The sequence below is a fragment of the Leuciscus leuciscus genome, assembly GCF_965113295.1.
Source record: "Leuciscus leuciscus genome assembly, chromosome: 4".
NCBI classification, from domain to species: Eukaryota; Metazoa; Chordata; class Actinopteri; order Cypriniformes; family Leuciscidae; genus Leuciscus; species Leuciscus leuciscus.
Genome location: NC_138728.1, coordinates 23271296 through 23289824, shown reverse-complemented (window position 1 = coordinate 23289824; position 18529 = coordinate 23271296).

The following is an 18529-nucleotide window of genomic DNA, read 5'->3' as shown; positions in this document are numbered from 1 at the left end:
GGTTTGGCCGTGGCGAGGACACGAATTGATGGCGAATAAGGGACACAGGAAGTGTATTATAACTTCAGCATACATTAACTGATCTTGATTAAACTTCAGCAGTGTGTTCGTTGTAAGAGGCCGATCACATGGATGTGACTATTGTGAGTCAAAGTTATAGCGCCACCAACTGGCAGCAGGAAGTGTGTCCCTTTCAAAATGCTTTGAAATCACCCTCTTATTTTTACCCGATTTGCTTCAAAGTTTATGTGTATAATGTAAACACACGGCAGATGTAGACCTGTGAAAGGATTTTTGATATCTTTAATACTGTTGCCATGGCAACGCTTCAAACTTTAATATTCTTTTTTGATGCTTTTGAGACTCTTAACATACTTGAAATTGGATGAAACTCGACAGACACATCACATTTATTAGCCCGTAGACATGTGCAAAGTTTCAGAAACGGGCGTGGTGAGGGGCTCAGTAGCGCCACCTTTAGTCATAAGTGGGGGGGTTAGTTTTATCAACAGCAACAAAACTTGGTATGTGTATTGTTCTCATCAAGACGGACAACTTTCTAATTTACATTAACGATCTCCGACCAACAGGAAGAGAGATATTTTGGTTTGAATGTGGATTTTGTGAAGAATTTTCTCTCCCTCTCTCTGTGTCTCTGTGTGTGTGAGGAGAGGGGGGATTTGACTATTGCTTTTATATTGTTAATCAAGGTTTAAGGGGCTTTTGGGGTCCTTAACGTGCTCAAAAACTCTTGAAACTTTACATACAAGTCGGAACCCCCTGCCATCAGGGACGGGTTGAAGCTGGTACCCGGGCGTGGCAGGGGGGCTCAACAGCGCCCCCTTGAACGGGGTCACAAAACTTGGTCCATAGATCAAACACGCTTGCATGAATTAATTTGAAACTCAGTACACATATAGATATCATCGGGCCGAACAACTTTCGTGCTCTAAGTTTTACGCCAGCCCAACAGGAAGTCGGCTATTATGGGTTGTTTGGAAAACGCTTGCTGTGGAATGCGAAGTACTCCTCCTAGAGAATTCATCCAATCCCCACCAAACTCGGTGTGCATGAAGTCAAGACATTGAGGATTCTAAATTGCGGACGGATTTTTGATATCTCGAACGGTTTGGTCGTGGCGAGGAAACGAATTTATGGCGAGAAAAGAGAAACACGAAGTGGAATAACTTCTGCATACATTGACTGATCTTGATGAAACTTCAGCAGTGTGTTCGTGGTAAGAGGCCGATCAGATGGATGTAACTATTGTGAGTCAAAGTTATAGCGCCACCAACTGGCAGCAGGAAGTGTGTCACTTTCAACATGCTTTTGACAAAAGTGGGCGGGTTAGTTTTAACTACAGTAAAAAAAAAATTGTTTGTATATTGTATTCATCAAGCCGGACAACTTTCTAATTTACATTCATTAGCTCTGGCCATCAGGAAGTCAGATATTTTGGTCTGAATGTGGATTTCTTTGCAAAATCAGCCTCTGAATTTTTAGCCACTCCTCTTAAACTATTTATTTTATTCCCACCAAACTTTTTCAACATGATGAAAATACATTAAATATGCTAAATTGTGAACGGATAATAAATATCTCAAACGGTTTTGCTATGGCGAGGGATTAAAGTAATGTCCAAAAAGGAATCAGAAAACATCTCATATCTTCTACAAATGTAATTATACACCGTTTATTTTTATATAAAATTATACAAATATTAGAACTAAACCCATTTTATTCTGTTTTTGCAATTCAAGAAGTATAAAAAAGTTAAAAACAGGCTATTTAATGCTATTTGGTTCAACAAAAAAAGCAAATATAGGGCTATACTGCCCTCTTGTGTCCAAAAGGATATAAATATAGTATATAAAACTTTTTACTAGGTAGGCCTATATTGTATTTAAATATAAATGTATTAGGTATATGACTGTGAGGATATTTTCCCAACGGTTAATCGACGTGTGACACGAGCGGGTGCTTTTAAATCGCTAATATAAAAGTGAAAGTAAAATTCGGACGTCCGCACGGACATTGATAATGGTGCACACACGTTGGAAAGAATGATACTTTTAAACATAACACTAAACCGCCATTAGGTTAGTCTTACATTAGTCTTAATGAGCGAGTCATTGATTCATTCGTTCAAACGATTCGTTCAAATGACTGAGTCATTCATGATTGAGACAGATGTTTATGGATTGATCATTGAATCTTTGAGTCAACCGATTCGTTCAAAATGCTGAATCATTCAGTAATGAGAAAACAAGTTGCCGTGAGATGCGCGACGGTTCTGCTGTGATCTTTGTTTAACTATTTTTGCTACTGAAACAGAACAAAAACAGTCAATATTGCATCTAAAATGTAAGTGACTTAATTATAACTGTTTATTAACCTGTTGTATGAAATCAATGTCGCAGTTTCAATCGTGATTGTATTCAGGAAACAGTAGCCTACTCGTCAAGTGAGGTTGCTTAACTCTATCATAGGTTATAAAATATATAAAAACTCCATATTTGTAATTTTTATAGTCAGTATGTTGTTAACTAGGTTTCTTTTTTGCGTGCTGCGCTCATTTGTTTACGTTTCTCCTGGAGAAGCGGCACGAGCCTCAGCAGCGCAACCTTGTTACCATTGATCAGTAATACATTTATTATCAACTGTTGATTGCAACTTAAAATGAATGTAATAAAATTAGAATAATCTCTCGTTTTAGTGATTCCCAAGTTATTTTTTGTCATTGACGTTCAAATCAGGCTACTCTGGTCGGGCAAGCCAAATTCTCTTTCAGGTAGGCCTATTGTATATAAATATATTAGGGATGTCGGTTAATCGACGTGTGACACCGCTGGGGGCTTTTAAATCGCTAACTTAAAGTAAAATACAGATGTCTGCACAGACTTTAATAATGGTGCTGAGTAGAGCGAGCATTTTCAATGAATTCCTATGGAAGTAGGAATTAACTAAAAAACGTTCGCTCTGTTCTGCTCGTTCCTCGCCGTGGGCGCTCACAGTTATGAATGCCTGTTTAGCCAAGAGCTTTTAGTTTAATTTTAAAATGAACGCCATTTCGGGGGGTGGATTGCTTGAATTTATTTTATAAAAGCACAATGTTGTGTTTTATTGCGAGTGTATATAAATATAAGTAAACACTCTGCAGTTTGAATGATGTCCTGTATGAACAAAATTATGTGCCAATTATGTTTTTATGTGTCTACTGTTAAATCACACACACATTCCAGCATTGCAAACTTGACATCGCAGCCTGTTCATTATAGCCTTAATAAAATATAATAAAATAGTAAACCTAACATATACACACTGCTCTGTTAAAATAGTCAGTAGTACAATTCGTACATTCACAGTAAGCACTGCTCCACTGTGATTTTTCCAAGCACATTTTTGCGCGTGTGAAGAGGATGATTTTTTCCGTCGATATTGGAACACGAGTGAAGTACAAAGCCTATAATAAAGAATAGTTTAGCATCCAAATACATCGCAACTGTTGAAATGTTTTGATTCTAATGAAAGGGTTACGTGAGCCCAACACTTACTTTCGTTTTTATTTTTACATTAAATTTAAAGGATTTGTTGTGGAATATTTTGAGTGTATCATAAAATCAGAATAAGGTAAGACAAGTAAAATTTCCCGTCTTTATTATATATATATATATATATATATATATATATATATATATATATATATATATATATATATATAAAAATATAGCTGCGAGCAGCGATGGAGGGCCCAAGCCGGTGGCACCGCCACCCCGGTGCCTTTAGTGCACCTTTGCTGCACCTTAGTGCACCACAGCATGCGTGCACCACGCATGCTGTGGAATTTGCGGGCCCAAGCCGGTGGCACCGCCACCCTGGTGCCTTTAGTTACACTAAAGGCACCGGGGTGGCGGTGTCACCAGCTTGGGCCCGCAATCGCTGCTCGCAGCTATATTTATTATTACTATTATTTTTCTGTCAACCTTTTGAGACCCTTAACGTGCTCGAAAACTCTTGAAACTTTGCACACAGGTCAGAACCCGCGGCCATTAGGGCCGGGCTGAAGCTGGTACCCGGGCGTGGCAGGGGGGCTCGACAGCGCCCCCTGGAAAGGGGTCCGAAAACTTGGTCCATAAATCAGACACGCTTGCATGTATTAATATGAAACTCGGTACATATATAGATCTCATCGGGCCGAACAACTTTCGTACTTTTACTTTTTACGCCAGCCCAACAGGAAGTCGGCTATTATGGGTTGTTTGGAAACGCATGCTGTGGAATTTGATCTACTCCTCCTACAGAATTCATCCATTCGCCTCCAAACTCAGTCAGCATGAAGTCAAGACATTGAGGATGCTAAATTGCGGACAGATTTTTGATATCTCGAACGGTTTGGCTGTGGCAAGGACACGAATTGATGGCGAATAATGGAAACAGGAAGTGTGTTATAACTTCTGCATACATTAACTGATCTTGATTAAACGTCAGCAGTGTGTTCGTTGTAAGAGGCCGATCACATGGATGTGACTATTGTGAGTCAAAGTTATAGCGCCACCAACTGGCAGCAGGAAGTGTGTCCCTTTCAAAATGCTTTGAAATCACCCTCTTATTTTTACCCGATTTGCTTCAAAGTTTATGTGTATAATGTAAACACACGGCAGATGTAGACCTGTGAAAGGATTTTTGATATCTTTAATACTGTTGCCATGGCAACGCTTCAAACTTTAATATTCTTTTTTGAAGCTTTTGAGACTCTTAACATACTTGAAATTGGATGAAACTCGACAGACACATCACATTTATTAGCCCGTAGACATGTGCAAACTTTCAGAAACGGGCGTGGTGAGGGGCTCAGTGGCGCCACCTTTAGTCATAAGTGGGGGGGTTAGTTTTATCAACAGCAACAAAACTTGGTATGTGTATTGTTCTCATCAAGACGGACAACTTTCTAATTTACATTAACGATCTCCGACCAACAGGAAGAGAGATATTTTGGTTTGAATGTGGATTTTCTGAAGAATTTTCTCTCCCTCTCTCTGTGTCCCTGTGAGGGGAGGGGGGATTTGACTATTGCTTTTATATTGTTAATCAAGGTTTCAGGGGCTTTTGGGGTCCTTAAGATGTAGAACAAGAATCTGGTGGAGTTTGCAGAAAACAATTTGATTTGCATTTTTTATGAATTTATTAAATATTGCTATATAGCCAGGTATACAGTATAGGACTTTGGCAGTTAATTATTAAATAATAAAACAGTAAAACAACATGAAAATCACCACAGTGGTAGTCTGTGAGATGTAAAACAAGAATCTGGTGGAGTTTGTAGAAAACAATTTGATTTGCATTTTTTATGAATTTATTAAATATGCCTATATGCCAGGTATACAGTATAGGACTTTGGCAGTTAATTATTAAATAATAAAACAGTAAAACAACATGAAAATCACCACAGTGGTAGTCTGTGAGATGTAGAACAAGAATCTGGTGGAGTTTGCAGAAAACAATTTGATTTGCATTTTTTATGAATTTATTAAATATGCCTATACAGCCAGGTATACAGTATAGGACTTTGGCAGTTAATTATTAAATAATAAAACAGTAAAACAACATGTAAATCACCACAGTGGTAGTCTGTGAGATGTAGAACAAGAATCTGGTGGAGTTTGCAGAAAACAATTTGATTTGCATTTTCTATGAATTTATTAAATATTGCTGTATAACAAGGTATACTTTGACAGTTAATTATTAAATAATAAAACAGTAAAACATCATGATAATCACCACAGTGGTAGTCTGTGAGATGTAGAACAAGAATCTGGTGGAGTTTGCAGAAAACAATTTGATTTGCATTTTTTTATGAATTTATTAAATATGCCTATATGCCAGGTATACAGTATAGGACTTTGGCAGTTAATTATTAAATAATAAAACAGTAAAACAACATGTAAATCACCACAGTGGTAGTCTGTGAGATGTAGAACAAGAATCTGGTGGAGTTTGCAGAAAACAATTTGATTTGCATTTTTTATGAATTTATTAAATATTGCTGTATAACAAGGTATACAGTATAGGACATTTGACAGTTAATTATTAAATAATAAAACAGTAAAACAACATGTAAATCACCACAGTGGTAGTCTGTGAGATGTAGAACAAGAATCTGGTGGAGTTTGCAGAAAACAATTTGATTTGCATTTTTTATGAATTTATTAAATATTGCTGTATAACAAGGTATACAGTATAGGACTTTGACAGTTAATTATTAAATAATAAAACAGTAAAACAACATGTCAATCACCACAGTGGTAGTCTGTGAGATGTAGAACAAGAATCTGGTGGAGTTTGCAGAAAACAATTTGATTTGCATTTTTTATGAATTTATTAAATATTGCTGTATAACAAGGTATACAGTATAGGACTTTTGACAGTTAATTATTAAATAATAAAACAGTAAAACAACATGAAAATCACCACAGTGGTAGTCTGTGAGATGTAGAACAAGAATCTGGTGGAGTTTGCAGAAAACAATTTGATTTGCATTTTCTATGAATTTATTAAATATTGCTGTATAACAAGGTATACTTTGACAGTTAATTATTAAATAATAAAACAGTAAAACAACATGATAATCACCACAGTGGTAGTCTGTGAGATGTAGAACAAGAATCTGGTGGAATTTGCAGAAAACAATTTGATTTGCATTTTTTATGAATTTATTAAATATGCCTATATGCCAGGTATACAGTATAGGACTTTGGCAGTTAATTATTAAATAATAAAACAGTAAAACAACATGATAATCACCACAGTGGTAGTCTGTGAGATGTAGAACAATAATCTGGTGGAGTTTGCAGAAAACAATTTGATTTGCATTTTCTATGAATTTATTAAATATGCATATACAGCCAGGTATACAGTATAGGATTTTGGCAGTTAATTATTAAATAATAAAACAGTAAAACAACATGAAAATCACCACAGTGGTAGTCTGTGAGATGTAGAACAAGAATCTGGTGGAGTTTGCAGAAAACAATTTGATTTGCATTTTTTATGAATTTATTAAATATTGTTATATAGCCAGGTATACAGTATAGGACTTTGGCAGTTAATTATTAAATAATAAAACAGTAAAACAACATGAAAATCACCACAGTGGTAGTCTGTGAGATGTAGAACAAGAATCTGGTGGAGTTTGCAGAAAACAATTTGATTTGCATTTTCTATGAATTTATTAAATATTGCTGTATAACAAGGTATACTTTGACAGTTAATTATTAAATAATAAAACAGTAAAACAACATGAAAATCACCACAGTGGTAGTCTGTGAGATGTAAAACAAGAATCTGGTGGAGTTTGTAGAAAACAATTTGATTTGCATTTTTTATGAATTTATTAAATATGCCTATTTGCCAGGTATACAGTATAGGACTTTGGCAGTTAATTATTAAATAATAAAACAGTAAAACAACATGTAAATCACCACAGTGGTAGTCTGTGAGATGTAGAACAAGAATCTGGTGGAGTTTGCAGAAAACAATTTGATTCGCATTTTCTATGAATTTATTAAATATTGCTGTATAACAAGGTATACTTTGACAGTTAATTATTAAATAATAAAACAGTAAAACAACATGATAATCACCACAGTGGTAGTCTGTGAGATGTAGAACAAGAATCTGGTGGAGTTTGTAGAAAACAATTTGATTTGCATTTTTTATGAATTTATTAAATATGGCTATATGCCAGGTATACAGTATAGGACTTTGGCAGTTAATTATTAAATAATAAAACAGTAAAACAACATGATAATCACCACAGTGGTAGTATGTGAGATGTAGAACAAGAATCTGGTGGAGTTTGCAGAAAACAATTTGATTTGCATTTTCTATGAATGTATTAAATATGCCTATACAGCCAGGTATACAGTATAGGACTTTGGCAGTTAATTATTAAATAATAAAACAGTAAAACAACATGATAATCACCACAGTGGTAGTCTGTGAGATGTAGAACAAGAATCTGGTGGAATTTGCAGAAAACAATTTGATTTGCATTTTTTATGAATTTATTAAATATGCCTATATGCCAGGTATACAGTATAGGACTTTGGCAGTTAATTATTAAATAATAAAACAGTAAAACAACATGAAAATCACCACAGTGGTAGTCTGTGAGATGTAGAACAAGAATCTGGTGGAGTTTGCAGAAAACAATTTGATTTGCATTTTCTATGAATTTATTAAATATTGCTGTATAACAAGGTATACTTTGACAGTTAATTATTAAATAATAAAACAGTAAAACAACATGATAATCACCACAGTGGTAGTCTGTGAGATGTAGAACAAGAATCTGGTGGAGTTTGTAGAAAACAATTTGATTAGCATTTTTTATGAATTTATTAAATATGGCTATATGCCAGGTATACAGTATAGGAATTTGGCAGTTAATTATTAAATAATAAAACAGTAAAACAACATGATAATCACCACAGTGGTAGTCTGTGAGATGTAGAACAAGAATCTGGTGGAGTTTGCAGAAAACAATTTGATTTGCATTTTCTATGAATTTATTAAATATGCCTATACAGCCAGGTATACAGTATAGGACTTTGGCAGTTAATTATTAAATAATAAAACAGTAAAACAACATGATAATCACCACAGTGGTAGTCTGTGAGATGTAGAACAAGAATCTGGTGGAGTTTGCAGAAAACAATTTGATTTGCATTTTTTATGAATTTATTAAATATGCCTATATGCCAGGTATACAGTATAGGACTTTGGCAGTTAATTATTAAATAATAAAACAGTAAAACAACATGAAAATCACCACAGTGGTAGTCTGTGAGATGTAGAACAAGAATCTGGTGGAGTTTGCAGAAAACAATATGATTTGCATTTTCTATGAATTTATTAAATATGCCTATACAGCCAGGTATACAGTATAGGACTTTGGCAGTTAATTATTAAATAATAAAACAGTAAAACAACATGAAAATCACCACAGTGGTAGTCTGTGAGATGTAAAACAAGAATCTGGTGGAGTTTGTAGAAAACAATTTGATTTGCATTTTTTATGAATTTATTAAATATGCCTATATGCCAGGTATACAGTATAGGACTTTGGCAGTTAATTATTAAATAATAAAACAGTAAAACAACATGTAAATCACCACAGTGGTAGTCTGTGAGATGTAGAACAAGAATCTGGTGGAGTTTGCAGAAAACAATTTGATTTGCATTTTCTATGAATTTATTAAATATTGCTGTATAATAAGGTATACTTTGACAGTTAATTATTAAATAATAAAACAGTAAAACAACATGATAATCACCACAGTGGTAGTCTGTGAGATGTAGAACAAGAATCTGGTGGAGTTTGTAGAAAACAATTTGATTTGCATTTTTTATGAATTTATTAAATATGGCTATATGCCAGGTATACAGTATAGGAATTTGGCAGTTAATTATTAAATAATAAAACAGTAAAACAACATGATAATCACCACAGTGGTAGTCTGTGAGATGTAGAACAAGAATCTGGTGGAGTTTGCAGAAAACAATTTGATTTGCATTTTCTATGAATTTATTAAATATGCCTATACAGCCAGGTATACAGTATAGGACTTTGGCAGTTAATTATTAAATAATAAAACAGTAAAACAACATGATAATCACCACAGTGGTAGTCTGTGAGATGTAGAACAAGAATCTGGTGGAATTTGCAGAAAACAATTTGATTTGCATTTTTTATGAATTTATTAAATATGCCTATATGCCAGGTATACAGTATAGGACTTTGGCAGTTAATTATTAAATAATAAAACAGTAAAACAACATGAAAATCACCACAGTTGTAGTCTGTGAGATGTAGAACAAGAATCTGGTGGAGTTTGCAGAAAACAATTTGATTTGCATTTTCTATGAATTTATTAAATATTGCTGTATAACAAGGTATACTTTGACAGTTAATTATTAAATAATAAAACAGTAAAACAACATGATAATCACCACAGTGGTAGTCTGTGAGATGTAGAACAAGAATCTGGGGGAGTTTGCAGAAAACAATTTGATTTGCATTTTTTATGAATTTATTAAATATGCCTATACAGCCAGGTATACAGTTTAGGACTTTGGCAGTTAATTATTAAATAATAAAACAGTAAAACAACATGATAATCACCACAGTGGTAGTCTGTGAGATGTAGAACAAGAATCTGGTGGAATTTGCAGAAAACAATTTGATTTGCATTTTTTATGAATTTATTAAATATGCCTATATGCCAGGTATACAGTATAGGACTTTGGCAGTTAATTATTAAATAATAAAACAGTAAAACAACATGAAAATCACCACAGTGGTAGTCTGTGAGATGTAGAACAAGAATCTGGTGGAGTTTGTAGAAAACAATTTGATTTGCATTTTTTATGAATTTATTAAATATGCCTATATGCCAGGTATACAGTATAGGACTTTGGCAGTTAATTATTCAATAATAAAACAGTAAAACAACATGATAATTACCTCAGTGGTAGTCTGTGAGATGTAGAACAAGAATCTGGTGGAGTTTGTAGAAAACAATTTGATTTGCATTTTTTATGAATTTATTAAATATGCCTATATGCCAGGTATACAGTATAGGACTTTGGCAGTTAATTATTAAATAATAAAACAGTAAAACAACATGAAAATCACCACAGTGGTAGTCTGTGAGATGTAGAACAAGAATCTGGTGGAGTTTGCAGAAGACAATTTGATTTGCATTTTTTATGAATTTATTAAATATTGCTGTATAACAAGGTATACAGTATAGGACTTTGACAGTTAATTATTAAATAATAAAACAGTAAAACAACATGATAATCACCACAGTGGTAGTCTGTGAGATGTAGAACAAGAATCTGGGGGAGTTTGCAGAAAACAATTTGATTTGCATTTTTTATGAATTTATTAAATATGCCTATACAGCCAGGTATAAAGTTTAGGACTTTGGCAGTTAATTATTAAATAATAAAACAGTAAAACAACATGATAATCACCACAGTGGTAGTCTGTGAGATGTAGAACAAGAATCTGGTGGAATTTGCAGAAAACAATTTGATTTGCATTTTTTATGAATTTATTAAATATGCCTATATGCCAGGTATACAGTATAGGACTTTGGCAGTTAATTATTAAATAATAAAACAGTAAAACAACATGAAAATCACCACAGTGGTAGTCTGTGAGATGTAGAACAAGAATCTGGTGGAGTTTGTAGAAAACAATTTGATTTGCATTTTTTATGAATTTATTAAATATGCCTATATGCCAGGTATACAGTATAGGACTTTGGCAGTTAATTATTCAATAATAAAACAGTAAAACAATATGATAATTACCACAGTGGTAGTCTGTGAGATGTAGAACAAGAATCTGGTGGAGTTTGTAGAAAACAATTTGATTTGCATTTTTTATGAATTTATTAAATATGCCTATATGCCAGGTATACAGTATAGGACTTTGGCAGTTAATTATTAAATAATAAAACAGTAAAACAACATGAAAATCACCACAGTGGTAGTCTGTGAGATGTAGAACAAGAATCTGGTGGAGTTTGCAGAAGACAATTTGATTTGCATTTTTTATGAATTTATTAAATATTGCTGTATAACAAGGTATACAGTATAGGACTTTGACAGTTAATTATTAAATAATAAAACAGTAAAACAACATGTAAATCACCACAGTGGTAGTCTTTAAGATGTAGAACAAGAATCTGGTGGAATTTGCAGAAAACAATTTGATTTGCATTTTTTATGAATTTATTAAATATTCCTATATGCCAGGTATACAGTATAGGACTTTGACAGTTAATTATTAAATAATAAAACAGTAAAACAACATGAAAATCACCACAGTGGTAGTCTTTAACCCTTGTGCATTGTTTCAATTTACAACCTTTCGTTATGTTTCGTGGCTGAAAACAGCCACTACTTTAAACTGCTGTAAAAATGTATCAGATAAATATTTTTTTCAATTTTTTTTTGCATAAATCTATTAATCAACCTCAGTCCTGCTCAAAAATACTAAATGTTTAAAAAAAATTAATTGCCAAATTAATCAATTATGTCACTGATTTGGGGGGAAAAAAACACACAAAATGACTAATTTTCAATATAAAATGTGAATGTGGACTGGATTTTTTTTACCTTTTATCACAGTCTTGGACATGTCAAAGATTAGAAACAACACTGGTTTTGATGCATTGTTAGTTTTTTTGCAGCATCAGATTTTAAATTTTTCTCCCTCATTTACTGTTCGTGGCTGTTTTTGCCCCATTGACTTCCATTATAACCACATTTTTTGTTTGCAAAGCCATGACACCATATAAGCATGCATTTTTGATTGTTGGTTGTTTTCCCTGTTGGGAAGAGGTCAAATTTGTAATTTTTACTGTTGATAACCAGGTGGCACCATTAACCCTTTAGATAGGCCTGTGCAAAAAAAAAAGCTTAGTTTCTGGCTTTTACATGGAGTTATATGGAGTATAATAGCATATTTGTGTGTGTGTGTGTGTGTGTGTGTGTGTGTGTGTGTGTGTGTGTGTGTGTGTGTGTGTGTGTGTGTTCGCGTGCGTGTGTTTGTGTGTGTGTGTGTGTGTGTGTGTGTGTGTGTGTGTGTGTGTGTGAGAGAGAGTATGAGAACTCACCTTGATGCGTCTGAGAAAATCAAAATATGCACCTCAGCTCTCAGAACTACATGGAGTAAACAAAAACAAAGTAAGTGTATTTATGCATCTGCTGCCTTTTGATGGTGAGAAATGCAGACTAAACAAAGCAAGTGGATTTAAACACTTGCATGCAAGCCTGCTGGTCATTTGATGGTGGAAAGAGCAGCAAGCAACATGAGAAAGGGCTTGACTTGTAGTGAAGTTTTAGAGATGATTATGCAGCCTGACCCCTCCAGCAAGCTGCAGGATGTATCGTCTTCTCCCTCTGACACCACAGACTCAGGAGAGTCAGATCCTGATTTGGATGTGGCACCCTCATCATCCTCCTCTAGCTTCCACTGAAGGAGAGGAGGATTCGGAGAATCCTGGATCTGGGTGGATTGGGAGAAACGGCGAAGTGTGGTTTTCCACCAACGCGGAGACAACTTTCTTCAGCCTGCCAACTCCCGTGACTCCAGGGCCGACGCGCTATGCCATCGCAAGGGTCCAGAACATGGATTCTGTGTTCAATCTGTTTTTTACGGAGTAAAAATAGGAGGGGAAGGCGATGATCCCACAGGCAACGTGTGGACTCCCCTGTGGACCTGTAGACGCCGGCCAAAATCAGTAGCCCCATGTAGGCACGGAGATCTGTGGAGTCCACCCCGGTCCAGTTTCTCATTGTGCGGCGCCCATGGAGGTTGGTCATGCTGACAATGAGGTCAATCATCTGCTCCGTAAAAAACAGAATCCGTTGAACACAGAATCCATGTTCTGGACCCTTGCGATGGCATAGCGTGTCGGCCCTGGAGTCACACCTCTGGCAGGCTGAAGAAAGGGAGTTATGTGCTGTTGGGGATGTTTTCATCCACTACGGGGTATTTTTGAGTCTTAATTTGGCCATAACTTTCTCCATGTTTCAGCAAATGGAATGATTTTTGGTGACTAATCTTATTTTGATACATATTTTGGGAAAATGCTTTGAAATTTTTCAAAAACTCAACCGTACACTGTGGGCAAATTTACTACCCTTTCGTTATGTTTCGTGGCTGAAAACAGCCACTACTTTAAACTGCTGTAAAAATGTCTCAGATAAATATTTTTTTCAAATTTTTTTGCATAAATCTATTAATCAACCTCAGTCCTGCTCAAAAATACAAAATGTTTAAAAAAAAAATTAGGATTTTAACTCTTTAATTGCCAAATTAATAAATGATGTCACTGATTTGGGAAAAAAAAAACACACAAAATGACAAATTTTCAATATAAAATGTGAATGTGGACTGGATTTTTTTTTACCTTTTATCACAGTCTTGGACATGTCAAAGATTAGAAACAACATTGGTTTTGATGCATTGTTAGTTTTTGTGCAGCATCAGATTTGAACTTTTTCTCCCTCATTTACTGTTCGTGGCTGTTTTTGCCCCATTGACTTCCATTATAACCACATTTTTTGATTGCAAAGCCATGACACCATATAATCATGCATTTTTGATTGTTGGTGGTTTTCCCTGTTGGGAAGAGGTCAAATTTGTAATTTTTACTGTTGATAACCAGGTGGCACCATTAACCCTTTAGATAGGCCTGTGCAAAAAAAAAGCTTAGTTTCTGGCTTTTACATGGAGTTATATGGAGTATAATAGCATATTTGTGTGTGTGTGTGTGTGTGTGTGTGTGCGTGTGTGCGTGCGTGCGTGCGTGCGTGCGTGCGTGCGTGCGTGCGTGCGTGTGTGTGTGAGTGAGAGAGTATGAGAACTCACCTTGATGCGTCTGAGAAAATCAAAATATGCACCTCAGCTCTCAGAACTACATGGAGTAAACAAAAACAAAGTAAATCCACTTGCTTTGTTTAGTCTGCATTTCTCACCATCAAAAGGCAGCAGATGCATAAATCTGCTGCCTTTTGATGGTGAGAAATGCAGACTAAACAAAGCAAGTGGATTTAAACACTTGCATGCAAGCCTGCTGGTCATTTGATGGTGGAAAGAGCAGCAAGCAACATGAGAAAGGGCTTGACTTGTAGTGAAGTTTTAGAGATGATTATGCAGCCTGACCCCTCCAGCAAGCTGCAGGATGTATCGTCTTCTCCCTCTGACACCACAGACTCAGGAGAGTCAGATCCTGATTTGGATGTGGCACCCTCATCATCCTCCTCTAGCTTCCACTGAAGGAGAGGAGGATTCGGAGAATCCTGGATCTGGGTGGATTGGGAGAAACGGCGAAGTGTGGTTTTCCACCAACGCGGAGACAACTTTCTTCAGCCTGCCAACTCCCGTGACTCCAGGGCCGACGCGCTATGCCATCGCAAGGGTCCAGAACATGGATTCTGTGTTCAATCTGTTTTTTACGGAGTAAAAATAGGAGGGGAAGGCGATGATCCCACAGGCAACGTGTGGACTCCCCTGTGGACCTGTAGACGCCGGCCAAAATCAGTAGCCCCATGTAGGCACGGAGATCTGTGGAGTCCACCCCGGTCCAGTTTCTCATTGTGCGGCGCCCATGGAGGTTGGTCATGCTGACAATGAGGTCAATCATCTGCTCCGTAAAAAACAGAATCCGTTGAACACAGAATCCATGTTCTGGACCCTTGCGATGGCATAGCGTGTCGGCCCTGGAGTCACACCTCTGGCAGGCTGAAGAAAGGGAGTTATGTGCTGTTGGGGATGTTTTCATCCACTACGGGGTATTTTTGAGTCTTAATTTGGCCATAACTTTCTCCATGTTTCAGCAAATGGAATGATTTTTGGTGACTAATCTTATTTTGATACATATTTTGGGAAAATGCTTTGAAATTTTTCAAAAACTCAACAGTACACTGTGGGCAAATTTACTACCCTTTCGTTATGTTTCGTGGCTGAAAACAGCCACTACTTTAAACTGCTGTAAAAATGTCTCAGATAAATATTTTTTTCACATTTTTTTGCATAAATCTATTAATCAACCTCAGTCCTGCTCAAAAATACAAAATGTTTAAAAAAAAAATTTGGATTTTAACTCTTTAATTGCCAAATTAATAAATGATGTCACTGATTTGGGAAAAAAAAAAACACAAAATGACTAATTTTCAATATAAAATGTGAATGTGGACTGGATTTTTTTTTTTACCTTTTATCACAGTCTTGGACATGTCAAAGATTAGAAACAACATTGGTTTTGATGCATTGTTAGTTTTTGTGCAGCATCAGATTTTAACTTTTTCTCCCTCATTTACTGTTCGTGGCTGTTTTTGCCCCATTGACTTCCATTATAACCACATTTTTTGATTGCAAAGCCATGACACCATATAATCATGCATTTTTGATTGTTGGTGGTTTTCCCTGTTGGGAAGAGGTCAAATTTGTAATTTTTACTGTTGATAACCAGGTGGCACCATTAACCCTTTAGATAGGCCTGTGCAAAAAAAAAAGCTTAGTTTCTGGCTTTTACATGGAGTTATATAGAGTATAATAGCATATTTGTGTGTGTGTGTGTGTGTGTGTGTGTGTGTGTGTGTGTGTGTGTGTGTGTGTGTGTGTGTGTGTGGGTGTGAGTGAGAGAGTATGAGAACTCACCTTGATGCGTCTGAGAAAATCAAAATATGCACCTCAGCTCTCAGAACTACATGGAGTAAACAAAAACAAAGTAAATCCACTTGCTTTGTTTAGTCTGCATTTCTCACCATCAAAAGGCAGCAGATGCATAAATCTGGTGCCTTTTGATGGTGAGAAATGCAGACTAAACAAAGCAAGTGGATTTAAACACTTGCATGCAAGCCTGCTGGTCATTTGATGGTGGAAAGAGCAGCAAGCAACATGAGAAAGGGCTTGACTTGTAGTGAAGTTTTAGAGATGATTATGCAGCCTGACCCCTCCAGCAAGCTGCAGGATGTATCGTCTTCTCCCTCTGACACCACAGACTCAGGAGAGTCAGATCCTGATTTGGATGTGGCACCCTCATCATCCTCCTCTAACTTCCACTGAAGGAGAGGAGGATTCGGAGAATCCTGGATCTGGGTGGATTGGGAGAAACGGCGAAGTGTGGTTTTCCACCAACGCGGAGACAACTTTCTTCAGCCTGCCAACTCCCGTGACTCCAGGGCCGACGCGCTATGCCATCGCAAGGGTCCAGAACATGGATTCTGTGTTCAATCTGTTTTTTACGGAGTAAAAATAGGAGGGGAAGGCGATGATCCCACAGGCAACGTGTGGACTCCCCTGTGGACCTGTAGACGCCGGCCAAAATCAGTAGCCCCATGTAGGCACGGAGATCTGTGGAGTCCACCCCGGTCCAGTTTCTCATTGTGCGGCGCCCATGGAGGTTGGTCATGCTGACAATGAGGTCAATCATCTGCTCCGTAAAAAACAGAATCCGTTGAACACAGAATCCATGTTCTGGACCCTTGCGATGGCATAGCGTGTCGGCCCTGGAGTCACACCTCTGGCAGGCTGAAGAAAGGGAGTTATGTGCTGTTGGGGATGTTTTCATCCACTACGGGGTATTTTTGAGTCTTAATTTGGCCATAACTTTCTCCATGTTTCAGCAAATGGAATGATTTTTGGTGACTAATCTTATTTTGATACATATTTTGGGAAAATGCTTTGAAATTTTTCAAAAACTCAACAGTACACTGTGGGCAAATTTACTACCCTTTCGTTATGTTTCGTGGCTGAAAACAGCCACTACTTTAAACTGCTGTAAAAATGTCTCAGATAAATATTTTTTTCACATTTTTTTGCATAAATCTATTAATCAACCTCAGTCCTGCTCAAAAATACAAAATGTTTAAAAAAAAAATTTGGATTTTAACTCTTTAATTGCCAAATTAATAAATGATGTCACTGATTTGGGGAAAAAAAAAACACAAAATGACTAATTTTCAATATAAAATGTGAATGTGGACTGGATTTTTTTTTTTACCTTTTATCACAGTCTTGGACATGTCAAAGATTAGAAACAACATTGGTTTTGATGCATTGTTAGTTTTTGTGCAGCATCAGATTTTAAATTTTTCTCCCTCATTTACTGTTCGTGGCTGTTTTTGCCCCATTGACTTCCATTATAACCACATTTTTTGATTGCAAAGCCATGACACCATATAATCATGCATTTTTGATTGTTGGTGGTTTTCCCTGTTGGGAAGAGGTCAAATTTGTAATTTTTACTGTTGATAACCAGGTGGCACCATTAACCCTTTAGATAGGCCTGTGCAAAAAAAAAAGCTTAGTTTCTGGCTTTTACATGGAGTTATATAGAGTATAATAGCATATTTGTGTGTGTGTGTGTGTGTGTGTGTGTGTGTGTGTGTGTGTGTGTGTGGGTGTGAGTGAGAGAGTATGAGAACTCACCTTGATGCGTCTGAGAAAATCAAAATATGCACCTCAGCTCTCAGAACTACATGGAGTAAACAAAAACAAAGTAAATCCACTTGCTTTGTTTAGTCTGCATTTCTCACCATCAAAAGGCAGCAGATGCATAAATCTGGTGCCTTTTGATGGTGAGAAATGCAGACTAAACAAAGCAAGTGGATTTAAACACTTGCATGCAAGCCTGCTGGTCATTTGATGGTGGAAAGAGCAGCAAGCAACATGAGAAAGGGCTTGACTTGTAGTGAAGTTTTAGAGATGATTATGCAGCCTGACCCCTCCAGCAAGCTGCAGGATGTATCGTCTTCTCCCTCTGACACCACAGACTCAGGAGAGTCAGATCCTGATTTGGATGTGGCACCCTCATCATCCTCCTCTAACTTCCACTGAAGGAGAGGAGGATTCGGAGAATCCTGGATCTGGGTGGATTGGGAGAAACGGCGAAGTGTGGTTTTCCACCAACGCGGAGACAACTTTCTTCAGCCTGCCAACTCC